The sequence below is a fragment of the Pectinophora gossypiella genome, chromosome 18 (assembly GCF_024362695.1).
Source record: "Pectinophora gossypiella chromosome 18, ilPecGoss1.1, whole genome shotgun sequence".
Taxonomy (NCBI): domain Eukaryota; kingdom Metazoa; phylum Arthropoda; class Insecta; order Lepidoptera; family Gelechiidae; genus Pectinophora; species Pectinophora gossypiella.
In genome coordinates this window covers 4,069,568-4,084,889 of record NC_065421.1, presented here as the reverse complement: position 1 = coordinate 4,084,889, position 15,322 = coordinate 4,069,568, and the positions used below count along the sequence as shown (strand labels likewise).

At 37.1% G+C, this 15,322-nt stretch overlaps 1 protein-coding gene across 1 annotated transcript in view; it reads left to right on the top strand.

The window, feature by feature from the left end:
- The window catches only part of LOC126375183 (uncharacterized), a 79,930-nt gene that overhangs the window by 4,953 nt on the left and 59,655 nt on the right, over positions 1-15,322 (top strand). The gene's annotated exons all lie outside the window — the stretch shown is intronic.

The window sequence follows — 15,322 nt, the reverse complement described above, 5'->3', positions numbered from 1 at the left end:
GCGGACAAACGTCGTACTCATTGTTACTTAATTCATAAATGAAATTCGAAAATAATTCGATAAGTGAAATTAAATTGATTTTTGAATATGTTAGACTGGCTTCTTTTTCTCGATTATCATTTTATAATTTATTTTTGACCCAGTCAAATACCCTATTGTATATTGTATTGTATTATTGGTTACCAAAGCTGTTTTCTCACAAAACCCTACGGATGTGTCCCCATTAGCGACTGACGGTCATTAACCGGCACGAGGAGCCTCTTGTTATCTGTGACCAGTGTCCAGCTGCCCTTATCGCCGGGGCAACAAGGATAATTTACTGTTAAATCAAGGCTACGTCGCTTATAGGTACCTACATAACAAGCTCATGATTATATCCTATAAGGCTACTTGACAACCTAGTTAAATTAGATACTTTTTACGAAACTATGTATGAAGCATACTCCACCACGCTGCTCCAATGCGGGTTGGTAGAGGTGTTTGGGCTAGGAGCCCGGGACTGACGACTTAACGTGTCTCCCGATGCACGGAATCATCTTACTTCTTCGGACAATCGGTTGATTCAGCCTGCAAAGTGATTTCGACAATGTCTCCATCGGGAATCGAACCCGGACCTCTAAGCCCAAAGCTTTAACCACTACGCCATACAGGCTAATTTACTCATATTTACATAAATAAATATGTAATACAGGAGTCAAAAATAAATGGGTTTCCTATTTATCTGAAAATTGGCAAAATTGATTGTCTGTGTATGATAGGTACATACCGGAGGTCCGTGTTGTTGCTGCTCTATATACGTACTCTTGTTTTTATAGATTCTATTTCATTTGGCACAAGGACACCTCTTTTCTCTTACTAACGTGAAAGTGTTTGGCACGAGAGGCCCACAAGTTTATAAAACTACGAAACACTTTTATTTCTTTAGCTTATTGATGGGCTTTGTGCACATTGTTCTCCGCCTTAGCTTTTAGCCTTACGTTGGTGCTAATTCCTGTAAATACCATCTAATTTTATTTTAAGTTATATCTGTCATTTTCTTATCCGCCGAAAAGGAAAGGGACGGGTAATCGACAAGCATAAAATTTATGGAACACGTCAATTTTAAGCACAAATCTAAACCAACCGTCTAAAAATTTTACATCCGTCAATAACCCGACACAGTTAAGTAGACAGCACGTCAAACGGATTGCATACCAGCGACGTACCTTTTGATTCGCCCGGGTTATTCATTCATTTACTCATTCTTCCTAAAATTAAGAGCTGTGAATCATCCGTCCCTTTCCTTTTCGACGGATATGAAAATGACGGATATAACTTAAAATAAAATTAGACGGTGTCTGCAGGAATCGGGGCCGTTGTCTCAATATGATTAAATAATTAATTTATGTAACAGTTTATTTGTACACAGAATATAAAGACAATTCGACTAACACAATACAAACAAACGGTTCAGCTTAATGTGTAATGTTTTCGATTACCTCAAAATATAGCGATTAGTCTGTTGAATTTGTTGCGGTTTATTTGATGTAACTGGCGCATGCGACGGTTTCTTGTTATAAAACTGATGATTGATATGAACTGACTGTGATAAAACTGGCAATACTTTGTAGCAGATGTCCAAATACAGTAATGTATAAATAATATATATGTATCGTAAGTTGCTCCGTGCTTCGGAAAGCAAGTCAAGCCCAAGTTGGACCCGGTTACTACTGACTGACGTAAGTACGTGGTCGTTACATGAGCCATGTCAGGGGCCTTTGGCGGCTTAATAATAACCTTGACACCAGGGTTGATGAGGTTGGTAATCCACCTCACAACCCACACGATAGAAGAAGAATGTCCCAAATCAAAGACGAATAGAATCCGAATCTAGCATGGCCACGTGCGTAATCTAGATCCTCATGTCACAACACTCCTTCGGTTTTCGACTGACTGATGTGCCCCAGCCGGTTCCAGCTACGGCGACTGCTTCAACTCCGACGTTCATGTGCTCGCATGTGGCTTAAATAGCCAATCTTGTTGGGATAGATCGTCGCACATTGCGAGCATGTGAGCACACCGTTTAAATATGTACCTATAATTGAATGCAGCAGGTGATCGGGCTTTCAATGGCATCAAGCTCTATGCGCCGTTGAAAGCCCGCCGCCCAAGCGCATGTGTACATTTATGGCGACTCACACGCCTTTCTTCAACAAACAGTCAAATTCTTCACGCTTCGCCTTGTATGGCCAAGCTTGTTTGTTTACAGCGGACATCTGTGAGAAATGCGGCCATGATTCCTAATTAGTTGGGACAATCGTATTACCATTCATGAGGCGCTCACAGCTTGGACGGGTATAAATTCTTAATTCAAAAGGGTAAAGTGTTGTTCATTGATTTGTTTTTTTTTTCAGTTTGAACTGAGCCAAACTTTAAACAACTGGAAACATTTTGTTAGCGCAACTGTAGTGACGCTACCATGGTGTCCTTGTAAGATGGCCCTTAGAGAGCTTTCCGCCTTCCAATGGTTTATTTGACTATAACTATCACATTCAGCGTAGGCAGACAAATAAGTATCGTGCTCTGAATTACATACAAATAGCACAATAAATTGTCAAGTGAAAGGAATAATGTACTGGGCTGGCTGCTTTGGTATTACCCATCACACCCACTGCATTGTATTTTGTCGATCATGTTGAAACCAGTGGTTATTCCCTAGAATTTTCCCACTATGGGAACGTTCCCGGCGGTGAAAAAACTTATGTAAAAAGAACTTTATTACCTAAACTTTACGCAGATAAGACCAGAGTACAAGAAAGAACAATTTGAAAAAGAAAAGCAGCCAATGTCTAAAAGTTTTACAACGGGAATATTCCCGGAAACGACACATCCATCTGATTGGAACGCCTACACAGTTTTGAATATATCGATTTCACCTGTCGTGCCGTCAGAGCCGTTAACAAACACACGTGAAATTATAAAACTTCACGTTCAATAGGCCTGTTCATTTCCCCTGACAAGCTTCTGGATACAAGGTATCCGTACAGCCATCTATATGCGTTCCACGGCCTGGCTTAAAACGCAGCCACCCTAATGAAAAGACATGAGCGTCGAAACTACATTTTATGGGCTTTAAAAGCGATAAAGACGTATTCGGTTTCGCTTTCCGAATTACAAAACAAACGGACTGGCATTCTTGGGTGTTCCCAAAGGACTGATTGAGACTAACGGACGACCACAGGTGACTTTTAAAACGCTGCCGTTGGCATTTCGAACGAAAACAATGTCTAATTTGGAAATGTTTGCTGGAAATATCAGGGCTATAAAAATAAAAACCCGAGCCTATACTTCGTGGGCGCATGACGAAATTGTTTACTACAAAAATAACTGCCGTAAACATTAATCTGCACGTGAATCAAGCGTAAATTTCTTTATATACATCCTGGCGACGTTGAGTTTAGGTGCAGTCCGAATTATGGGTGAATTAAATAAACACGTGGTGGGGGTATTGACCCCAATTGGCCGAAACTGAGCCGAGTACCCCCCAGCCGGCCACGTGCGTTTGTTCAACGATGTTTGCACAAAAAAGTAATTAAATTCCAATGGAGAGTCTAACAACGTTTCTGAACTGTTAGTTCAATGGTAGCAAAAAACTGGGTCAACAAATTAACGATATACATCTACCTCGATCGGAAACTTCGAAAAAACCAAACAACTGATCAATTGAATTCATGGAACGGATAAAAATTTCCTTTTATTCACGCAGACATCAAAGAGGCACGTGTAAAGGACCAATTGTAACGATTTTGATCGTTATTCTTGTTACACTTGACTCCTAAAGTCAGCTTTCTTTCAGTCTTTACAGCTTTGTCAGAATAACAAGTGCACAAGTAAGTGAATAATCACTTAGTCCTGTGGTACACCGGCTTGTTTCTCAAAAGGAAGCGTCGGTTCGAACCCTGGTATCGAACTTGCACCAATGATTTATTAATTTAGTTTTCATTAACGCATTTGGCTCGACCATTATAGACGGCGATACGGCTTAGGTACCTCCTATCACGTTGGTCTAACAGAAATCTAGGTGGTTTGTAGATACTTAATTCATCTTGTGAAGGATGTACCTCTGACTACCCCAGTTGTGAGCTTATGTTATTTAAATAACGACTTCGTTCTATTTTCGAACTTTTAAATTCGGAAGTTTGAGATTCGAGTAAAACTACTTGTTCTAAAAGCTTTTTAATCTCAGTTCTGAAAGGGTTTAAATTAGGGAAGATTCGAAAGTCAACACTTCTCAATCGTCGCCTAACTGCGCTGCCGTTTATGTTCCACACTTGACTCCGTCGATGGGATGGGTACGATGGTCCTCGTGGCACTATAATCCTGTTCAAACAGCTGAGGGTATGAGGGACGTACCTTTTGTATGTTGGTCTGAAAGCATCGCCATTCCCAGTTTCAATTAAGCTGGGAACATTCAATTTCGGTCTGCGAATGATGGATGCCAATTTCACTGGTGATTGAGCTCAATCACAACAATCCTTATAACGAACAGAATCAAGCTTGATTCTGTTCGTTTTATAATTTGTTGTTGTGGTGTGGAAATTCAAAAAGTTTTAGATATACTTGAATTTGCACTGTTAGGCACCCACTAAAAACAGTATTACATAAATTCTTCGTTGTTATCTTACTTCCTAATTTTAGTCTTGCTGGTTTATTGCCTAAAAAAACATTTCCGGATTGATGAGAATCTGATACCCAAACAATTTTTACCATGACTGTACTATACAAAAAAAAAATCGCTCGATGTAGAGGGAAAATAAAGCCGTAGAGTCATGCGACGACAAGCCACTCGCCGTAAAGAGACTCGCCGTAGCGGGAATCGCCGTTCGGGCAGTCGCTGTCAACGCCATAATCATCTTCTTCACCCATAAATAATTTAGCATCCTTTGTCATCTTCAATACTGACAATTTCAATCGTAAAGCTATTCATAAGTAATTTCATAATTAATCTTATTCCGTTACTTCGCACGTAACTTCATTATGAAAATGCCTCTTAATCATCGTTTTATAATTAATCCCGATCAAATATTTATACTGATGTCTACGATCATTAGAGAGGGTGTGGTGCTATTAATACTACAGACGTGGTGATTGGTGATAATAACTCACGTAAAGTGACCGTACCGTCTTCTCCGAGCTTAATGGACGGAGTGTGATTCTGAAACTTGAATCTGACTGACATGAACGTCTTTGTCCTGTAATTCCATTAACGTAGATATTTTCGACAAAATGAAGACTAAAATAAAGTACTTCCTTTACTTGTCTGAACTTCTCATTCTGTTATTTTTATATAACGTAACTATCGTGTCGTGTATACACACGTCATATACCCCCGGACCCCGACGGAAAATTACACTTGATATTAACTCAGAATCATGGTCTGAATCATCCCTCAAAGTTTTCGTTACGATGTCACTAACACCCTGTATATACACCCACTCCTCGCCAGCTATGTTTAAGTCCCATGTAGGGGGCGAGCTTATCGTCATTAACCGACCACAAATCCCTGGCATAATAACCTGTGAACTATGAATTCAAAGTTATAAAGTCGAAACACGAGTTTTCATGACACATCGAGTAGTGCCGCGCGAAATTTCATAAAGTTGAGCCGTTTCTTCGTTTATCAAGTTGGCTCGGCCCTACGCGAACTTCCTCCATTCTTTTCCATAAACGTCGAGATAAAGAAAATAAACTGAAATCCTTATAAGACGAGTTCCGCCGTAGTTAAATGTACTTACGTCACTCAGCGTTGGGAAATATGAAGCTTATAAAAAACAGTGCTTCGTTTTAAGAATCGGCCGTATTGCGTGCGTTCTCCAAGTCTAGTAATGATCGCAGGCGGCACGCTACTCCACTACGCTACTACGGCTACGTCTCACAATGGGCATCTACTAATTGTTACGTCAAACTGTTATCTTTGCTCCGGCATTAGAGTCATTACCGGTGCTCTGTTGGAAAACGGTTCTTCTAACAGTGTGGCGTGATATTTTCGAGTTGCTATTTTGTGTTCGGCCAATTTGGACTAATACTCATTCATCTCTGTCGTTTTGTCGATTGTTTGTTTTGAAGCTGGACGAGAAAACCGCGGGCCTTCAAAACTAAGTTCAGTGACAAGAAACAATGATATTTCATACGATTATGAGCAAAAATAATGATAATGCCTATTAATCATTTAAAATGTTATAAAATGGTCTCTGGCGACCGCTTAATAGAGTCCTTGGAAATGTTAACGACGACTACAAATTAATTTCCTCGCAAATTACCTGCGTTATGACTTGCTTCTAAACGCAAACCTCACGACTATGATAGTTACGTTACGTGAGTCAAGCTGGGTGTGACGATGATGTGACAGTTAAGTTAGTACTCCGTAACCAGGAACGCGGGGGTTTGCGTTTGCGTGACGAAGGTATGCCACGGTGCCATCGCGGCGCCACGACCTAACCCCTAATCACGATAGCCAACAAATATCAAACAGATTTACTTCGTGTTGTAAATGTGGTTTTCCTCGAAAACCTGATATGGACTGGACTTTGCTGTGAAAATACCGCTTTGACCATTTTGATATTTTTGATATTGACAAAAATAACGGTACAATGTTTTCCTTAAATGAAGCATAGGTAGTTGACATGAATATATTGATTAGGTACCATATCTGACTAAGTATAGAAATACTTGTATTTCAGTCTATGATGCCTCTCTCCTGGAGAAATACACAAAAAAGTAGCCAGCATACAATCTTATGTTTCCGACAGAGTAAACAAAAAAAAAGTAACAAAAGTTAGTAATGCTAAATCATATCAAAAAAAAAACTGGACTTAAAACTCTTTGATACCGTGATATTACCACGCATTTACCACGTTATTTACAAATCATTTAAAAACATTTGCATAAAATTAAATTTAATAATCCCTTTCTCATCATAAACGTTTTAAAAATATAAACTCAAAATACCTGTTACAATCATAAAGTAATTAGTGTTGTAGCAATACTAATATTTTATGCGTGGAGGTATCGAATAACCCATTGGTTCTTATTTCAAACTTTCAAAGTACACCTTTCGTCGATGTACACTCGCGAACATTATCGAAATAACTCGCCGTTCGCAGCTGCTTCGTATATTAATGCACATAAACAGCTCATTTATTCTCGTTCAGCAGTTTTCCTTGCACACTTGTAAGCCACTTGAGCCTATTTGAAGTGTCCACAGCACGACAGCGATATTTCAGAAATAGAAACTGTCCTGAGAAATAAGAGTATTGCAAGTTGCAAGTTTGTCTGCGAAGGGTTATTGCTAATATGTATAGAAAGAACATTATTTGTGTTTATGTTTTGATCGTCGTCAGCAAAAATGCCAGGGGCATTAGTGACGTTGCGAACGATTATGACAATCGACAGGGACATACGACATGTCAATCCCATATATTTTTATCACTGTCGCGTTCATGCCCATATAGTTTTATCGATGTTATGTTCAGTAGGGCTAACATGCGCAAAGTAATAAAATTTTGCCACGGTCATTTTATAGATTCTAAAGATATAGTTATGTCGATTGGTGCTAATATGTGAACCCAAATAAGTCGTGTCGTTCTGTCAAAATACGAACATACATTGCGCATGTTAGCCTTGCAGAGGTCAGGTGGCAAATCTGTATCTAATATCTATGTAATATACTATTATGACACTTAACATAACATAACAAATACTTTATTGCACAAATAGGAAAAATCTAAATACAAAACAAAAGAGAAATAGAATTAGTACAATAGGCGGCCTTATTGTTAAGTACTTACTTATTGAAAGATAAGGTAAAAGGACATACATATCACATTCGGAAAAAGTAATATACGAGTAGTTGCATTCTTTCTAACTCTGTTTCTGTCGTTAATAATTATTATAAATTGATAATCAATTAGGATTTCAGTCGCTCTTTGTACGTAACAAGAATAGTACTAAATATTTTACTCTAATTAACGTTCCTTACACGCGTATCAGAAATAATTGGCTGTAAACATGTTAGAGCATTATCATCTAACAATATCGTCGTATAAGATCTTATAACGAGGTTACTTCCAATTACTACCTTTGAAGATTCGTCTTTGTCACTAAGGTCTAATATAATATGGCAATTAGGCGAAAATTAGAACATTGTAGGTACACGTGGCTCTTGCCATAAATGGCACAAATATTTTGTTCAGTTAAATTTTACCAGACGTGTTTTGAGTGCCGACTTTTGGATGCGAGCCAAATATTCAAATTGAAATAATTAGGCGATACGGCACTTAAGTATGCTTAAAGTATATTGAACCTTGGTATTGTATGGTGTTTTGTTCCAAACAATACCAACCGGACTAGATATAAACATCATGTCATATAATATAAATCATAAATACATACCTACCTACCCTCACCCACAATCTTACACACCGATTACTTTGAGCAATATGTGTTTCTTATAATTTTATCAGCTGATTTAGCTATAAGGTGGAGACTTCCCAGGCCTCAAAAATGATATAGATGGTGATAGTTACCTATTTTCTCATTACTCGGGTATATAAGTATTCAAAAATACAATGTAATGGCAGAAGCATATATAAAAATAATATTGTTGCTTGATATTTGGAAAACATTATGTATAGAATTACGTTGCTACTTAGGTATATTGCTTTTATTTATTTTGATCAGAATAATAATGGGTAATCTTTTATATCCAAATACAAAGATAAATAAAAGAAGCATAATTATATCTGTATCCATGAAATTCGCAGGTTAAACGGAGGAAAATCTTTACAACGCCACCTATATTGTTTTTGGAGAGCGTAGCCTGGAAAGTCCCTCATTAGTACGGTCTATTGTATATCCGCTCTTAAAAATAAATGTAAAAATTGATTTGTCAAACTTTATAATTGGCTAACAAAAATTCGATAACAATTATGTTAGCTGTCAGGTTTGCAATAAACGACAAAATAAAATAAACGTAGGCCCAAGTTTTATGACTCTTGTGATAGATAGATATATACAATAACGCACCATTGTTGAAATAGGCATATACTAACAAACATATATCTATCCTACTTTGATACATTATAGTTTATATTATTCGTCTCTTTCAGACAGAAGTATATTTGTTTCTACGTATAGTTTTCAAGTGGTAAAAAGGACTTTAGATTCTAGACAACGGTAGGGCGATTATAGTTCCTTTCGTAGGCTACTTCACCCCTGTAATCGCACGTTAAAACACACACACACACACACACAAACAGCCTATACACGCACCTGAATTAATTAATTAAGAGCATTACTTTAAATTCTAATTCTGCGCCCTAATCTTATAGCCATAATGCTGCGTGACAGCAGATTCTTGCTCTATACAGTTGTATATTCAAAACGAGTTTGCCATAGTGATAATTATCAGTACCATCGACCATCACGAAAACAAAGACGATGAATGTCCCAACTCTCCCATCACATGGTTCAATAGTCAATAACAAACAAAACAGCTTGTATCAAAATATATGTTAGTGACATCGTAACGAATACTGAGGGGGGTGATTCAGACGGTGATTCTGAGTTAATATCGAGTGGAATTTTCTGTCGCAAAATTCATGATTTATTTTTTTTTTTTATTTTTTTTTCTCGTTGTATGGTGATAGTGACACCGTAACGAATACTAAGGGGGGATGATTCAGACCAAGATTCTGAGTAGATATCAAGTGGAATTTCCTGTCGGAAAATTCATGACAATCTTAGTGGTTTTTTTTTTTTCAGTCCCATACCTTTGCGATGGAAAATTCCACTTGACATCAACTTAGAATCATGGTCTGAATTATCTCTCAAAGTTTTCGTTACGTTGTCACTAACACCCTGTATAGTAAGATGAGCCGTTGGTCCCGGTTGGTACTTACTGATGTAAGTAAGTAATCGTTACCTGTGAGGGGGGTTGATGAGGTTGGTAATCCATCACACAACCCATACGTTAGAAGATCAAAATATCTATAGGTATACGACGTAGATGTCTATACGTTTACTCGTCTTTATAAGTTGTATTTTGTATTAGATTTCGAAAAACTGATATTTCTTTTTTACCGTTTCTTTAAATGACCGCACATTAACCTTCTTTCATAGTTTCTTGCCTCGTCGGTTGTTTGCGTTCTCTTCTGAGTTATTATTTCTATTTGCATACCGACTTTTTCTGATAGATATTCATCTAAGAAAGTTCCGATGGACTGTGGCGTGTTGCTTCGCTTTAATGTTAGCTACAATTGCATAGTTTACATAGTATTTTCTTCGGGAAGGTTACTGTCTTGAGAAGTTATGAAAATTTGTTCATGGATGGATGGATTTGTTCATGGATAGGGGTAGGGGACGACCCAAGAAAGTGTAGATGGATTGTGTAAAGAAGGATATGTGTGTGAAAGGTGTGAGTACTGAAATGACGACTGACAGAAATGCATGGAAGAGGAATACATCTGTTCGGTTTCATCGATCTATGTAGTAAGTATAATAAGTAAACACATAAGCGCCTTTTTGAAAAATCACATTCGGTTGCGATTATTGTTGACAAAACCTCGCAATAGACACGCTAAGTTTCAATTAGGGTAAACAATTACGGTCTTATCCTCGTAACGCCGAAGCATAATTACGATTTCGAAGTAATAAACGACAGTGGTACCTTGAAAAGGACCAAATTTTTGTAGTCGTAAAGGCCGAGCACTTCAAGTACAAATTTTAAAGTGTTAGAGTTATCCGATCGGGTTCAAATTAAGTGGAGACCTATGTAAGGATGAATAGAAGACATTTTTGAAAAAAATACGTTTTTTTTTAGTTCTTCCAGAAGGACTCCTGGTTTGAGTCACTACTTTTAGTAAAATTTGAAAAATATTATTATTATAAAGGGTTATGTATTTTTTCATTAACATACATACCTATTTGTACGTCATAAATATGTGTATATACTTACATATTTAAATATAAAATAAGTAACGAGTTTTAGTTTTTATGATGTAGTTTGTGATTAGTCCCTCTGGAAGTACATTAGGTTTATATTATTAGGAAAAAAAATAATTCATGGTGTCAGTTTAGATCATCATTAGAAGGAAAAAGGAAATAATGAAGACGGTAGTTTTTTTTAATCATAAGATCACGTAAGCAAGTCAGTCTATATCGGTATGATTTAATCACATATAACAATTTAAAAAACTTTTTGAAAAATATCCGGACATGACACCTAAAGTCCCTTGCAAAGGACTAAAAAAGTTTGCTTTCATATTGCTAACGATATCGATACAAAATTGATAAAATAACTATGTCATGTTGTTGATTATTATCTTACCTGCGATTTCTGAAAATAATGTGTATGAAAAACTACGAAATTCGATTATTAACTTGATTTTTTTTTACCTCGTCGCCGTGTGCGCGCCATCTTTACCAAAAAAATGACAAATTACGACAAGTGATACATATTTCTTTTTTATTAAAGCCACCTATTCACGAAATTAAATGAACTAGTTCATAGACAAAATACTTTTTTTCTCAATCGGCGCAAAGGTTTGAATTAAATTGACAGGCAAAGTTTTGGTACTTTTAAAAGTACCTTCGTTGATTATTAGAACAAACTATTTCAAAACCTTCGGCCTTTATGACTACAATTATTTGGTCCTTCTCAGAGGACCCCAGGGCTTACGAGGTTAATTTTAAGGTGCTTACAATGTTTTCACTATAAGACGATGTTATGCCTTTTCCACGCCAGTATCACTCCAGTCATAGAATAAGGAGTAATGCTACGTATAGAACGGCAACTCTCCGCTCCCCAACAGTGTCTGACCTAGGTCTACCTCACCTCGGATATAGTTTAGTGTTAGTCGTATGGCGGCAGCAACAGCCTCCGTGGTCTAGTAACAGCCTCCGTGGTCTAGTGGTTAGAGCGTTAGGCTCAAGATCTGGAGGTCCGGGTTCGATTCCCGATGGGGACATGGCCGAAATCACTTTGTGAGACTGTCCTTTGTTTGGTAAGGACTTTTCAAGCTTGAATCACCTGATTGTCCGAAAAATAAGATGATTCCGTGCTTCGGAAGGCACGTTAAGTCATTGGTCCCGGCTATTAGCCGTAAAAACACCTCCACCAACCCGCAGTGGAGCAGCGTGGTGGAGTATGCTCCATACCCCCTCCGGTTGATTGAGGGGAGGCCTGTGCCCAGCAGTGGGACGTATATAGGCAGTTTATGTTACGGTATGTATGGCGGCAGACGTCATACAAACAGATGCGCATGTACGATAACGTCAATATGTGGTGCGTGTCTGTAAAACGAGGTGTTTGTATGAAGTCTCCGGCCTGTGTTACCTGATTCAAAATTGGCTAACACCGCATAGCTCTTATGCTTTTAACTCATGCATGTCATATGCCAAAAAATGCATAGGAACCGCAGCAAATGTCTGTCAAATGGCACTCTACTTCGGCGTGAGTTATATGGATTTATCCGACGGAAATTGCTCATTGCTCCACACTTTTTAATGACGACTTCCCTAATGAAAGCTTAATGAGTCGGCGCATGTGTGTCGAGTTTTTGTAGCTTATGAAAGTTTAAAATCGAAATCTAACGGATAATATCATTATAGAATTGCATTACGTACGTAAAACTAGATTTATTCGTGGAAACCATTAGTGGAAAACAAGAAGTGGGGCGATAGAAAAAAACTTTGGAAATAGAGATCTCCCGATGCACCGGTTTGTTAGTATTCTACTCCTGGTAGCGATACAAATTGTAACTTGGTTTGGTGCAATGCAGTTTTATTCTCAACATGCTTTCTTATTATATTATCGGATTTCTTGGATAATAAAATAAGAGAAAGCAAGTTTAGAGTAATATCGGTCTATAAACATTCTACTGATGGATTCATGTGACTAAATACGTGTTTGTTACTAAGCGTTCTGGGTCGAACAGTTTGTTTCTCAAGGTGACTTTTTAACAAGTCTAAACTCTAAACATATACCTTTTTGTTTCAATAATGTTTCCATTAGTTCCGGTATCGATGGGCAATAATGTCTGCACCCGCTGCCCGCGCCGAACCGCCCCTCCAGCAGGCGCGGCCAATAAATCTCACTTCTCCACCTCACGGCGGGGATTTGACAGTTCATTCATTATCCTTTTTCCACATAACGCATATATACGTTACGTACGTAAAATCGCGCTCTTATTCCCTAATTGAGTAGGCAGAGCTATATGTCAGTAAATGACAACGTTAGGACGTCAACTGCACGTTGTCATTTACTGACTAAGGCTTATAATATTATATATAGTATATACTATACTCGTAGGTATATGATAAAGTGTATCGTGTTAGGTTAGAAGCCACGACACGATACATACAAAAGAGAAAAATCATACAATACGAACTTACAACAATTGATTATACCAATGATAATAAACAGCACGATTTGAGTTTTTTATTTTGTCTCGATCAATTGTCTACTTCTCGTTTTTGTTTTCACGGACTGGTCATTAATAAAGAGAAAATAGTAAGAGAACTTACAATTTCTTGTCTAATGGCTTGACCAGGTAGATCAGAGATTATTTAGCGAATTTAGCGGTTCATTGAAGCGAGAACCAGCTCTATAGCTAATTTATTGGCCGGTATAAGTCGAGTGAAACCATGAAAATCACCGTGGAACAAAAACTTTCCTATTAAGAATTCTCCCTTTTGCACAATCATAGTCGTAAATCATACGATAATTACTATTAGGTACAATCAGCAACAAAACCATGGAATTGAATCTAAGATTAATCGATATTCGAGCTATATTATTATTTTATACAGACATTGTAATTTATTCGATATATAAAATGTTATATTCAAAAACAATATGCTTATAATAGTTTATATTAAATTGTCCTGATTCAAATAAAGATAAGTGTTTATATATTAAGAACATATACCATAAATAAACAGACATTTATTAAATACAAGAACCCATTATTTTTCCGGTATTTTAGCGCTAAATATAATTACTAATAACTGTCTGCTGGAATTAAATGCTTTTACACTTTTAACAGTAAAAAGTGATATTAATTGCCGGTGTATAATAACATAAATGTACTTTTGTAATAAAGGAGATGTCATAAATGTCTTGAATTGATGTTTTAAACTTAAAAAAGTTTTTAAAACTTAAAAACACTTCAAAAAGTTATTCTGCAAAATTACTTCAGGCACATGTCGTAAATAAAAATAGTCATCTTAAAATAATTGAAACTTGAATCAACTGTATTAACATCAATACTTAAAATATGTATAATTTGAATGCAAAACACATCGAAGCTCGGGAACCTTTCTTGGGCACACGACGTATTTTATACATTGACATTCAGATATGAATTCGTATATCGACCGCTATGTTCCGGCCATGACGAATTATCGTCGAATACATTATAATATTTTTGCCTAATAACTGTTTAATGCATGCCTAAATTGGGTGCATACAAATCATTTTAATGCGCGTTTCTTATGTCGATTTCTGACCATAAAATTGCTAAAAGTTTATATTTAGGAACAACGTTGCATAATAAACTAGCTGCAACATATATATCTACTTATAAGAACACCGCACCACAGCATGCAAGAGATTTAAGGATTCCGTATAAAATTGAATTAAGTAACTGTAAAAGGAGTTTTCAGTTGTCGTCTGTTTCGCCGACATTTTAGTGGCCAATAAAACCTGCTTTGTCGTTGAATTATCTGTCTGGCTTTTATTTTTTATTTTCTGGCAACAGCCTCCGTGATCTAGTGGTTAAAACGTCGGGCTCACGATCTGGAGGTTCTGGTACGATTCTCGATGGGAATATTGTCGAAATCACTTTCTAAAATTGTCCTTTGGTGCCTGTGGTGCATGTCTTCAAAATAATAAATTATTATTTCTTTTTGAAATAATTGATGACTTTGCAGGCTTGAATCTCCTGATCATCTGTAAAAGTACGATTATGTGCTTCTGAAGGCCTGTTAACCCTAAAAACCTCTACTAACCCTCCATTAAACCCCCCTCCAGTACTGTGCTCTGCAGTGACACTTATATAAGCTATTTAAATGAATCAATTTACTAGTATAATTATATTTATTATATAACTCCGCGCCCGTAATACTTATCCGAACAATCCAATTGGACTCACAACTGTATATTTTGTACATTATTATATTGATGATTATGGCCTCCGTAGTTCGTACACACCTAAAATAATCTTCCAACCACAATAACAAGCATTCTATGTTGTGTTACCTATTACTGGCTATACGAACATAC